The sequence below is a fragment of the Berghia stephanieae genome, chromosome 8 (genome assembly GCF_034508935.2).
Source record: "Berghia stephanieae isolate SIO BIC M18660-M18661 chromosome 8, UCSD_Bste_1.3, whole genome shotgun sequence".
NCBI lineage: Eukaryota > Metazoa > Mollusca > Gastropoda > Nudibranchia > Aeolidiidae > Berghia > Berghia stephanieae.
Genome location: NC_088367.1, coordinates 56523862 through 56535989, shown reverse-complemented (window position 1 = coordinate 56535989; position 12128 = coordinate 56523862). Strand labels below are relative to the sequence as shown.

General features: G+C 33.5%; 1 long non-coding RNA gene across 2 annotated transcripts; it reads right to left on the bottom strand.

The window, feature by feature from the left end:
• Window positions 1-5702: 5702 nt before the first annotated feature.
• Window positions 5703-10291, bottom strand: LOC144978916 (uncharacterized). 2 transcript variants are annotated; one of them, XR_013646626.1, is made up of 3 exons: window positions 10025-10291; window positions 7404-7575; window positions 5703-7080 (listed from the first exon to the last, which is right to left on the bottom strand). It is a non-coding gene; the product is annotated as an uncharacterized LOC144978916 (long non-coding RNA). The 2 variants fall into 2 exon arrangements; XR_013646625.1 differs by lacking the exon at window positions 10025-10291 and having other exon boundaries at window positions 7404-7662.
• Window positions 10292-12128: the final 1837 nt, after the last annotated feature.

Here is a 12128-nt window from a genome sequence, read left to right as displayed (position 1 = left end):
TATTTGTTGTGTGACTGACTGTTATTATGGTGACGATTCATTAGGGTCTTAACCAATGCTTATATAATTATTATGATGCTGCTGCTATGACGACTGAAGTCAACAACTTCCATACAAGAGATTTCTACAATTTGGTCGCTGTACTTGTCTGTTTGCATTGGTAATATTCTCTCTTGCCTGCAAAACAGTATTGAGTAAAGAATATATATTCGGGCAAGAACAGACACTCGGCTGTTTCATGTAATATTCTTTTCGGTTATGGCATTTCTGCATCAGGAGCAGTGACTGGATTGTTAGGGATACTATGTCCATTGGTAAATTATTATTATTATTACTATTATTTTTATTATTATTATTATTATTATTATTACTATTATTATTATTATTATTATTATTATTGTTATTATTATTATTACGATTATTATTGTTATAATCATCATCATCATCATTGATATTGCAGATATATATTTTTGTAGACTTTGTGGTTAGATAATGTGATTGTATGATACTCTGGAATTTGTGTGCCTCATTCATCGATTCAATCCCCCCCCCCCCCCCTCCCCACCTCTCCTTCCTCATCATTTATAGAAACAAAACAATATGCAGGCAATAGGGAGATAGGGAAAGCATTTAGGCTTCACAGAAGACCGAAGGTCTAGAGCTCAGGTGGTCGCTGGTTCGGATAAGTAAGGATTCACGGAACCTATATAGAGTTGAAAAATAATCTTCGTGGAAGTTTTCCTGACATATCTGACTGAATTTCGTCACTTTCTTCTCCGTGATATCTTTTCTAGATCAAATGCTTTGTAGTGCTATGTCTGCAGAAATAAATAACAATGTGAAATTGAATGTAATCTTACATTAGATTTCACATTGTTATTTATTTCTTCGAGCTTCGAGCAGCACCATTTACGTTATGTATGCAGAGGACGATATGAAAACACTTGATTTATAGACTTAATGGGAAAATGAAAATTTGATTTAGTCACTGTCTTGCTCTCTTTCTTTTCATTACTCAAAGACGACTTGGGTTTTGTTTCCCTGCCTGCTTATCGGAATTGGAATTAATTCCATATTCAATTCGTCTAGTCTTTTTTTTTTTTTTTACAAGTTCTTACATGTCTTGTTTTGCTTTTTAAATATTTAAATATTAAAAAAAAAAACAACTCTGTCATCATCATCATCATCAGCCTTTAAAAATGTCCTCTCTTCTCTTTGAAAATGCCGAATTAATCGTCGTTACAAGTCAAGGGATGTAACTCTGCGTCATCCTACTGGACTGTTGTCATCTCTCTTGATGCCATTTAACTTGATCTTTCCAGCATTAGAGTTAGAGCAGACATTCTTTGAGCAGATAAGATTGTAATGAGGCTCACTATCCCTCAGTCTGTTCATTTCATTCAAAGGCACTCCTCGCAGAAAATATTATGTTGTCATCAACATGCCAACGTTTTGTTTCTGTCGTTTCAGTGACATATCGGCCACTCAACGAATGTATAAAGCATTTACAACTTTATGTCATACACAGGCTTCTGTTATGTTTTGTCGGGGGTTTTTTTTTTTTTTGTGTGTGTGGTTTTTTTTTTTTAATAACTATAATTTATCAGCACTTTCCAGTTGCTTATATCATTGTAACTTAATCCACTAGTCATTGCAAGATCTGCTACATATACTCATCTTACTAAAAAAACCTGTTTGGAACTGACCATAGGTATCGTTTAGTCTTTAGCATATTATAACGTCTTTTATATCTCTTATACGTCTTTGCCATCTTTTATATCTTGTTTTTATAAATTTTAATTGTAACAGATGAAAGGTACTATTTTGCCTCATTAATTGATTTGTGATTATTTTTTTTTGATTGTTAAAAAATAACCAATCATTGATTAATGTTGGCAGGATTGATATAAAACATCAGTTTTTTTTTGTAGCTTGATTAAGATCCCGTCATTCATATAATATATATAATAATAATTATTATTATTGTCTACTCTTGTTTTATCATGCACCGCAATTGATTTAAATCAAAATACCCAACGCCGTCCTTGCTAGAATCGTCATTTACCACCTTTCTCCGTGTCACTAAACTCTATGTGGTTTGTAGCAGTGATTGTGATAGCTGATTGGTCGATCAGTTGGAGAGAAAGCTTTGGTTTACCGCCCCTCAAATCAAAAGACACCACACTGGCAACATGTACTATATATTTTTGCTTTCGGTTGATATCTAACCTGTGCTTGATATTCATTTTTATATATTTGTTTGGTTCATCCAAGATACTCACGCACTTCTGATCAAATGATATAGTTATTTAGGAAATGTGCATTTTCAGTATGTAATGTAATGTAATGACAATAATTGTGATATAAGTGCAGTAGTTCACTGGATGTGTAATATCAAATATGGAGCGTGTAACAGTAATATTGGGTGCCTTGTTGTAACTGAGCATGTGTTGTTGAATTACCCCGTTTTCTGTTCTCTTGTAATAAATAGAAGGGTAAATTAAATTTATTGTAACGGTACCATTGACAATTGTTCATCACCATGGATAGTAGTAGAGAAATTATAGAAATTGCTTGCTTGATGCAAAAAAATAATATTATTATTGCCATCGGTAGTGACATTATAATAGTACTTATGCAATATCGGCATCCTATGTGTATCAATTAAAACGTTCATACTTATCTATGTCTAACCTACACTGCACTAAAAGTGTGTTTATGTACCTCTTCGTCTTATTCCCCATTTCATTCATGCTGTTCTGAGATTTTAATAAAAGCAATGATTTTAAAAAAACGCTGTTGTTGTTAATCTCTGTGTAATAAAGAACATTTGGTAATACGACATACAATGTTATGATATGTGTAACAAATATTATCACTCAGGTTGGATGGGGTCTTTTGACCTCCCATGGAGGGCAGGAGGTCACTTGCAATGTCCTCTGTCCCCCTATATCTGTTTTCTAAGTTGCTCTCTGTCTTTGTCTTGGAATGGCTGCCGTCACGTCACGGGAACGAAGAAGAAGAATGGCTCCCATGGTGGGCAGGGAGGCACTTACTGTGTCTTCTATCCCCCTATATGTTTTCTAACATGCTTTCTATCTTTGTCATTGCATGGAATATGGAATGGGATTACTTGGTTTTGTCTTGACCCTGGCCGGATACCCTAACTGGGAGGAAAACAGTCAAATGTATAGTTAGTAAGACTTTTGGAAGATTATTTTTTTTTTTGTCTTGTAAATCACCTCTCTGTTATGCACTGTATTATTATGTTTTGTTTACATATTATATATGATTTGTAAACATTTGAGTGTAGCATTTCTCTTAATCGGGACCTATGCTTGTGTCTGGATGAGACTTTTAGTGATCTCAAACTAAGTACTTTGATAGTGTGCTCTTGGAATCTACATCTGTTTCCTATTTAAACCAGTTCCCCTTTGTCTTATCTTTTATTGGGTGCTTTAATTGTAATTCTAGAACGTTTTACTATCACAATTTCTTCCAGTTTACTGGCGCTGATATGACCGGAATGTGTTGCAAGCCCCGTAAAACCCTTAAAAACAAAAACAATTGTCTTGGAATGGGGTTACTTGGTTTTGTTCTGACCCTTAGCGGAGTCTCTGAGTCAAATGTATGTTATTGTTATTAGTATTGGGAGATGAATTTTTTCCTTGCAAATTCTCTCTCTGTTATTGTTATGTACGCTTACATTTTTTGTATTAAATATATAATGGTTTGTAAACATGTAAGTGTTTTCCTCCTAGTGGGGACCTGTGCTTTTGAGTGAATGAGACTTGTAGGTGATCTCAAACCAAGCACACTGATAGTGCTCTCCATTTATATTTTTTATATAGCGCAATATCCACTAAACGTGCTCAAAGCGCTTTACAATAGCTCCCAAGTTAACAGCAACGCTTAACATTTAGGACGGAAAATTATATGCCCTTCCACCACATCATAAGATAATATCGTCGCCTTGGCATTTCACGAAGGAATATAGATAATTCATCAAACAAGATGTCTGATGTCAACAGGAATCACCCATATTGTCAAAATGAGCAAATTGGGGATTAATAATCTTGCCCTAGGGGTTGGGGGATGGAACTGCCTGAAGTGGGGCTAATATTATGGTCCCTTTAGTCTTGCTTTGTCCTGACCTCTTTTAACTTTAGAGTTGTCTTTTGTCTATCTCCCTGGGTGGGGATCCTGACCTCCCATAGTGGGCAGGGAGGTACATACCGTGTCTTCTATCCCCTTATATCTATTTTCCAACATGCTTTCGTCTTTGTCTTGGAATGCGATTACTTTGCCCTGTTCGGAGTCCTGGCTGGTAGGAAACAGTCAAATGCATAGTTACTGTTTTGGGAGATGATATTTTTTTCCTTGTAAATCATCTCTCTGTTATGTATTACTATATCTATTTTTAATGTATAATGTAAGCATTTGAGTGTATTCCTCTTTGTTGGATTTTGTGGTTGTGTCCGGATGAGACTTATAGGTGATCTCAAACTAAGTACATTGATGGTTTGCTCTTGGAATCTGCATCTGATCCCTATTTGTTCCCAGTTCCCCTTTGTCTTCCTTTCTCTTGGGTGCTTTAATTATAATTCTGGAACTTTTTACTATCCCATTTTCTTCCTTTTTACTGGCGCTGATATAACCTTAATGTGTTGCAAGCGCCGTAAAACCGTTAAAAACAAACAAACAAACAAAACATTGTCTATCTCCCCCCCCCCCACCACCACCACCACCACCCCCACCACCCTTAATAATGGCAGTGGAATCAATGGGAATCGAGAAGTGCCGTCAAAATTTGATGTTAAAAAAAATAAATACAAGAATTCAAATAAAACCGAAAATGACTTCTTCATGTCGAATTTATTCATTATCACCACCACCACCACCACTATCATCATCATCATCATCATCATCATCATCATCCCCACCACTATTATTATTTGTTTAGCGCCCAACCCCGTTGACAAAACAACTCTAGGCGCACAAAATTGTAAAACATTATAAACATTTTTGTACACACACCAGCGTGTACAGACGTGTGTATGGGCTTCTTGACATACACCCATTTATACAAGCGCGCACACACACATATCCTCACAACGACACACACACACACACACACACACACACACACGTTCACCAAAACGTGCATATGCATACAGAGACGAAAGGGGGGACCTGTAGTCAAAAATCCATTTTTGATTGTAATGCTAATATTGCTATTCCCTTGTTATTTTAAGGTGGTAGGAGGTCTAATTTGATGATTAACACCAAAAAAAGCCAAAAAATTTTTATTTAGACATAGTGAGATAAAATAGGCTAAAAATAGACCAAAAATCCAAAATTTCTTACAGTAATGCAGCCAAAACCAACGAATAGATCTCTTCCAAATTTACACACAATGTTTCTTACAACAAGAGCTATACCATGACGTAAAGGTTTAGCAATAGTCCTGAAAATAAATTTTTAAGAATTTTTTTCGATTTCGGCTGAAAATTTGGCGCGGAATTACAGTAAAAATTTGATTTAAAAATTTATAAAACTGCTCAATTTTAGTTTACCCCAAAACCCCTACGTCATGGTACAAAACACATTATAAGAAAGATTCTGACCAAATTTGGAGACAATCTGATGGAAAATAATCCAGATATGAATGTTAGAAAATCAGAAAATGACGCAAAATGGAGTTTTGAGAAAACGCAAAATTTGTCTTTAATTTGATAATAAAGTTAATTTTGCAGACAAGCAATGGAAAACATCCATCAAAATTTCAAAGTATATTCAATATGGAACAAGAAAACAGTTAAATTTTGTACATTTATCAAATTCTGAAAAAATTATGATCGATTCGCTAACCCATACCCCTAAGAAAAAATTTGCGGAAAAATTGAATATCAGTTTTTTACAAAAAAATTAATTTAGCGATCAAATATGCTTTATATTTATAAAATTCATCAATTAAATCTCATAAACTAATAATGTGATGTATAATTTGATGTTAAACACCCAAAAAAAAACTCAGAATTTTTTAATAAAATTTTTAAGGGGCATTATAGGCTAAAATTAGACGTAAAACCCTAAAATTTCTAACATAGATGCACCAAAAACTAGCATATAAATTTCTTTCAAATTTAAACACAATGTTTCTCACATAAATAGCTATATCGTGATGGAAGAATTTATCAATAGTCTGGAAAATAAAATTTTTAGAATTTTTATTTGATTTTGACTGAAAATTTGGCGCGTATCGACAGAAAAAAATGAATTAAAAAATTTATAAAATTGCTAAATATTAATTTACCCCCAAAAACTTCCATCATGATGTAAAAGACATCATAGAAAAGATTCTGAATAAATTTGAAGATGATCTAAAGGAAAATGGCTAAGATAGGATTGCTAGAAAATCAGAAAATGACATAAATCGGAAATTTGAGAAAGCGCAAACTTTTTTAATAATTTGACATTGAGACTGATTTTGCAGGCAAGTAAAAGAAATGATCATCAAACTTTCAAAATATGACCATTATAGGACAAGAAAACTTTATAATTTAATCTAAGTCTAAAAAATTTATAATCGATTCGCTAACGCATACCCCTAAAAAAAAAAAAATACTATAAAATTCAATTTTTTCCGTATTCAGAGATAAAATAATTTTGAGGTCAAATATGATTTATATCTTATGAATTCATTATTGTAATCACAAAAACTAATTATTTACTGTATACAATAGATTATAAAGAGATTTCTAGATATATAAAAAGTCTCGAAATATGATTTCGTAAAATATGATATGGCGCGCTACCCTCATTTTTCAATGCTGCTTGAGAGACAAGTCATATAAAATTAGATATCTAGTCAATTTTAACTGCAAAATCAATTCTATTTTAGACAATAAAACAGCTAAATGATGCAAATAGATATAGCTCAGAATAAAAAGCAATTTGCTTTCCCAAACCCCTTGGAAATAAATTCCTTTCGCCTCAATGCAGGAAAAATCAACACCACTTGTTTGCCACCGCTTTTTTAGTACCGTAGTTCCACAAAGAGGGTTGATCTTGCTCTGGCTGGTAAAAAAAAAAAAGAGATATTTCATTAGCAATTTTTGGAAATACATTATAAGTCATTGACATAAAATGCATCTGTCAAAGAAAGACCAATAAATAAAATGGTCATCATTCACACCAACACAGTTGAAATTTCATTGTTTTTACATCCACAGAACAGAACTCTTGGCGACAAACAATTTTCTGTTATTAAGTTAATATATTCAGTAGTAATTCATTTCAAATGATGTTTTATCATTTTCATTTAGAAAAATGAGTATTTACTTTATTGATCATTAATCAAAAATGTAAAGGCGCTATGGAGATTTGGAAACATTACTAACCAGTGTCAAAAAGTACATGCAGACACCTGCTGTGCTGGCCCAGATGATGGTTTGCTGGTTGATCAGTTTGCCACAGGAGGGCCTCAACACACCTTTCCAGAATAGCCCTTGAGCCAGCATCTTTATTTATTGTCAGGACACCAGTACAGTCAACTGAATTCTTTCATGTTAGCTGTCGATGAAAACAAAAAATTAAATTAAATTCACTGCAGTGAAAATGGCACATATGCCAATGCCATTGCTAAAGTTTAAAACAACAACAACAACAATAATAATAATAAAATAATAATAATAATAATAATAATAATATAATAATAATAATAATAAATAATAATAATAATAAATAATAATAATAATAATAAAATAATAATAATAATAATAATAATAATAATAATATAATAATAAATAATTTGGAAAAAAACAAATTATCTAACATTGTCATTATCATACCTGGATACCTGGATACCTCTGTATAGAGCTTTTAGACTTGGTGTAGTCTCCTTCGCTCCTCCTCATCTATTAATGATTGGACCAATTTTTATAATTGAACTTGTTTCCTAGGGTGTTGCTTATCTCCAACTCTGCTTTGAATTTATTCAAATTTTTTGCTGATACTGTGGTTTCTTGTAGTTTATTCCAGTTATTTACAATTCTAGATGAAAAAAAGTTCCTTCTTTCATTTGTTTTAAAACGTTCTTTTTTCAGTTTCTTGCTGTTTCCTCGTGTCTGAATGTTCTTGTTTGGTTTAAGGAATCCTGCCTCTACCCTGTCTATTCCCTTTACTATTTATATGTTTGGATCATATCTCCCCTTCTTCTCCTGTAATCTAAGGTCGGGAGATTTAATTCTTTCAATCTCTCACAGTATGTTTTGTCTTTCAGGTGTGTGATAAGTTTTGTTGCTCTCCTTTGCACTCTTTCCAAACTGTCTTTGTCTCCCTCAAACTTCGGATACCATATGCAGTTAGCATATTCCAGCTTTGATCTAACCATAGTCTTGTAGATGGTAGTCATGTGTTTTGTTTTCAGATTCTTGAAATTTCTTTTCACTATTCCGAGTGTTTTACTAGCCTTAGATTGAACATCTTTAATTTGCTTCTTGAAGTTTAGCTTCCTATCAATAAATACTCCTAGGTCTTTTTCCCCATTGGATTTCTGCAGGGGTTTTTCTTTCATTATATAGTTTGCTTCTCTGTTGTTTTTTCCTAGGTGAAGAACTGCACATTTATCTACATTGAACTCCATCTGCCATATTTCGGACCATTCTTCAAGCTTTTTCAAATCTTGTTGTAAGGTGTTTCTTTCTTCTTCTGTATTAGCTACTCCATAGAGCTTAGTATCATCGGCAAAGATTTTACATTTAGATGATAGATTGTCTGGCAAGTCATTGATATAAATCAGGAAGAGAACTGGTCCCAGTACACTTCCTTGTGGAACTCCACTTGTTACCAGTCTCTCTGTTGATGCTGTTCCATTCACTATCACTTTTTGTCTTCTATCTTTGAGGAAATCTCGGACCCATTTGACTGTCTGATCATTAATTTGATACTGTTCCAATTTCCTGATTAGGCGCCAGTGTGGAACTTTGTCAAATGCCTTTCTGAAGTCGAGGTATATGACATCTAAATTGTTGCCTAATTCCAGGTCTCTCGTCCAGTCATCCATTGTTTCAAGTAGGTTTGTTACTGTAGACCTTCCCGCCATGAAACCATGTTGATCTTTGCTGAATAGTTTGTTCTTGGTCATATGATCAACCATTTCTTCTCTAATCAGCTGTTCCATGAGCTTGCAGACGACAGATGTCAGGCTCACTGGTCTGTAGTTTTCTGGATTTTTTCTGTCTCCCTTCTTGAATATGGCTGTGACGTTAGCTTCTTTCCATTCCCTTGGTAGTCTTCCTTCTTTCATCGACTGGTTAAATATCTTGGTTAGGGGTTCTACATTATCCTAGACATTTCAAACACTACTAAAACTGCTACCACTACAGACCTTATCATTATCTATCATAGATATTTACTCTCTCTTTCTCTCCCTCTCTATCACTATCTCTCGAACATAACATTCCAAACCCAATTTTCGGATATAAACCCCCCCCCCCCCCCCCCCCCCCCTCCAAAGAAAAAAAATTGAAAAGTGTGGACGATGTATGCAGTATCAGCCAAAATAAAGATAATTACAATAACTGAATGAAAAGTATTTTTTTTAAAGGGTCCTGATCCTGAGACTGAGAATGTCTTTTCTTCTTGTGAGTCGCACGAACTTCACGAACCCTCTTGACAGTCTTGATCACTTGATCTTGACAAATTTGGAAACATATTGACTGGGAATCGAACCTTGAAACATCTGATCAGGTCTAGGTTTTATCGCCTGACATGGAGGGCTGATTTTGTTTGGGGAGGGGGGGGGGGAGTAGTATTTTATTATTGTTTGGCCCTGTTATTTTTCATAAAATAAAGTTAACTTGCGATAACGAGTGTGTCAGCTGATGCACAGTCGAACAAACACACAATCTCACAAGGCATGTTTAGTTATAAAAATAAGCAATAAATTAAAATGTGGTGTATTTCTTATGCTTAGCTTGTAAACTGAGTATTCTGTGACTTGAATAGAGTGAAGAATTACCAAAGTTCATCAAAATCAACTTGTAATGCGATGAGTGAGGTCCAAAAGCGAATGAATTCATAATATTGTAAACAAAGGCAGGGACAGTCAGGGAGCGGCCATTGACGCTATCGTGGTGCATTGTGGGTCACTATTGCCACGTTCGAGGATAAATTTAGATCGGAATCATGTTTTGTTACTAAATTTAGACGCACCGTGACCTGACCTCTCAAATCAACCAATGAGAGCTCGTGACATTGTATAAATGGTATTCACTATTTGACCTTGTGATAATTCATGTTTATAGATAGTATGCAGATGACGTCACTCAGGCCTTTGTTATTGTTTTTGCCATCCGCGTTTGTGAGTTGTTCTCACTAAACTGTATTAACCAGACTATAAAAGTTCATGGTTACACAGAGTTTGTGTGTTGGTCCGTTATACTTCCGGATGGCAATGTTGTGAACTCCTTGGCCAAGCGCATTCTATCTATAATCATGATGTCGATGTTGCCAGATTGAAAAAGAGAAATGGCTAAGCTTTCCATCGATATGCGCCATGACCGGGTGGATAGGCTTTGAATAGCTGTTGTCAAGACCCAAACATTTGACAATATAGACCTTTACAAAATAAAACGTGGATACCTACGTTATAAAACTGCATCAAAACACGTTTTTAATTGAAAATATGAAATTTTCTTTATATTTTAGGATTCTAGAATAATTAAACTACCTGAAAAGTGGACTAGCCCAATTTGGCCGAAAAAATTTTTTTAAACCAAAAATGACTACAGGTCCCCCCCATGAATTATTGAATAAAATCATATCAGGGTATTTAACAATAATGGCAGATGAAGGGAGATTATATTATTATTATTATTATTATTATTATTATTATTATTATTATTATTATTATCATCATCATCATCATCATCATCATCATCATCATCATCATCATCATCATCATCATCATCATCATCATCATCATCATCATCATCATCGTCATCATCATAATCATTATTATTATTATTATTATTATTTATTATTATTATTATTATTATTATTATTATTATTATTATTATTATTATTATTATTATTATATATGTTATTGTTATTATTATTATCATTATTATTATTATTATTATTATTATTATTATTATTATTATTATTATTATTATTATTATTATTATATAATTCGACCACGGTCTCTGGGTCTAACCTTTGCGTTAAACGAGAGCGAAATATTAAAATTGATTTCTTTAAGAACACGAATCCGACAAGTGTTTATTTATTTATTTATTTATTTATTTATTTATTTATTTATTTATTTATTTATTTATTTATTTATTTATTTTTAGAAAATGTTAGGTAAGTCTTCTGTATTAAAGTTATAATTGGTGGTTGTAGTCCAAATTCAACTTTTTAACTTTCCTCGTCACCAACCCACTTAACCCCAATTTTTTGATGTTCATTTGATTCTATATTTTACTTTCCTAATATCCATGCTATGAAAATATTATTAAATAAAGTATTTGAAATGTATCACAAATTTGCCATTATTTTTTAATTCAAATGTACCAGAAACACATAATCATTTGACTGAAAAGACAAATTTTCCGATCGCCTGAGACTGCGTCTTGAGCACCGGAGACTCTACATTTTGACCTGTTTGGGCACTTTAATAATCATAGAAACCATAAAATAACCGATACCGTAGCTCTGTAGAGAAACAAATGTATCGAATTTTGTTTCTTTCAAGAGTTTCCGATCCCTAATAGCAATCAAATCAAGATACTTTGAGTTTGAACATGTCGTCATATAGCTGATGGCTGTCATTATCCCCAGACAGGTGTCTGGGGATAACGAAAATTGGTTATCCCCAGACACCTGTCTGGGGATAACGAAAGGCTGGGCTTTCATTATCCCCAGACACCTGTCTGGGATAACCAAATTTCGTTATCCCCAGACACATATTTGCAACTCCGCTCTTTTACACATTATCCACATTCCAGAATATGGAATGTTTCCGAAAGCACATCGAAATAAGAAAGTTAATAAAATACCTATCTATAAAAACATAAAATTAACCAACATTAAATCAGTTACTACATATACACAATATGCGT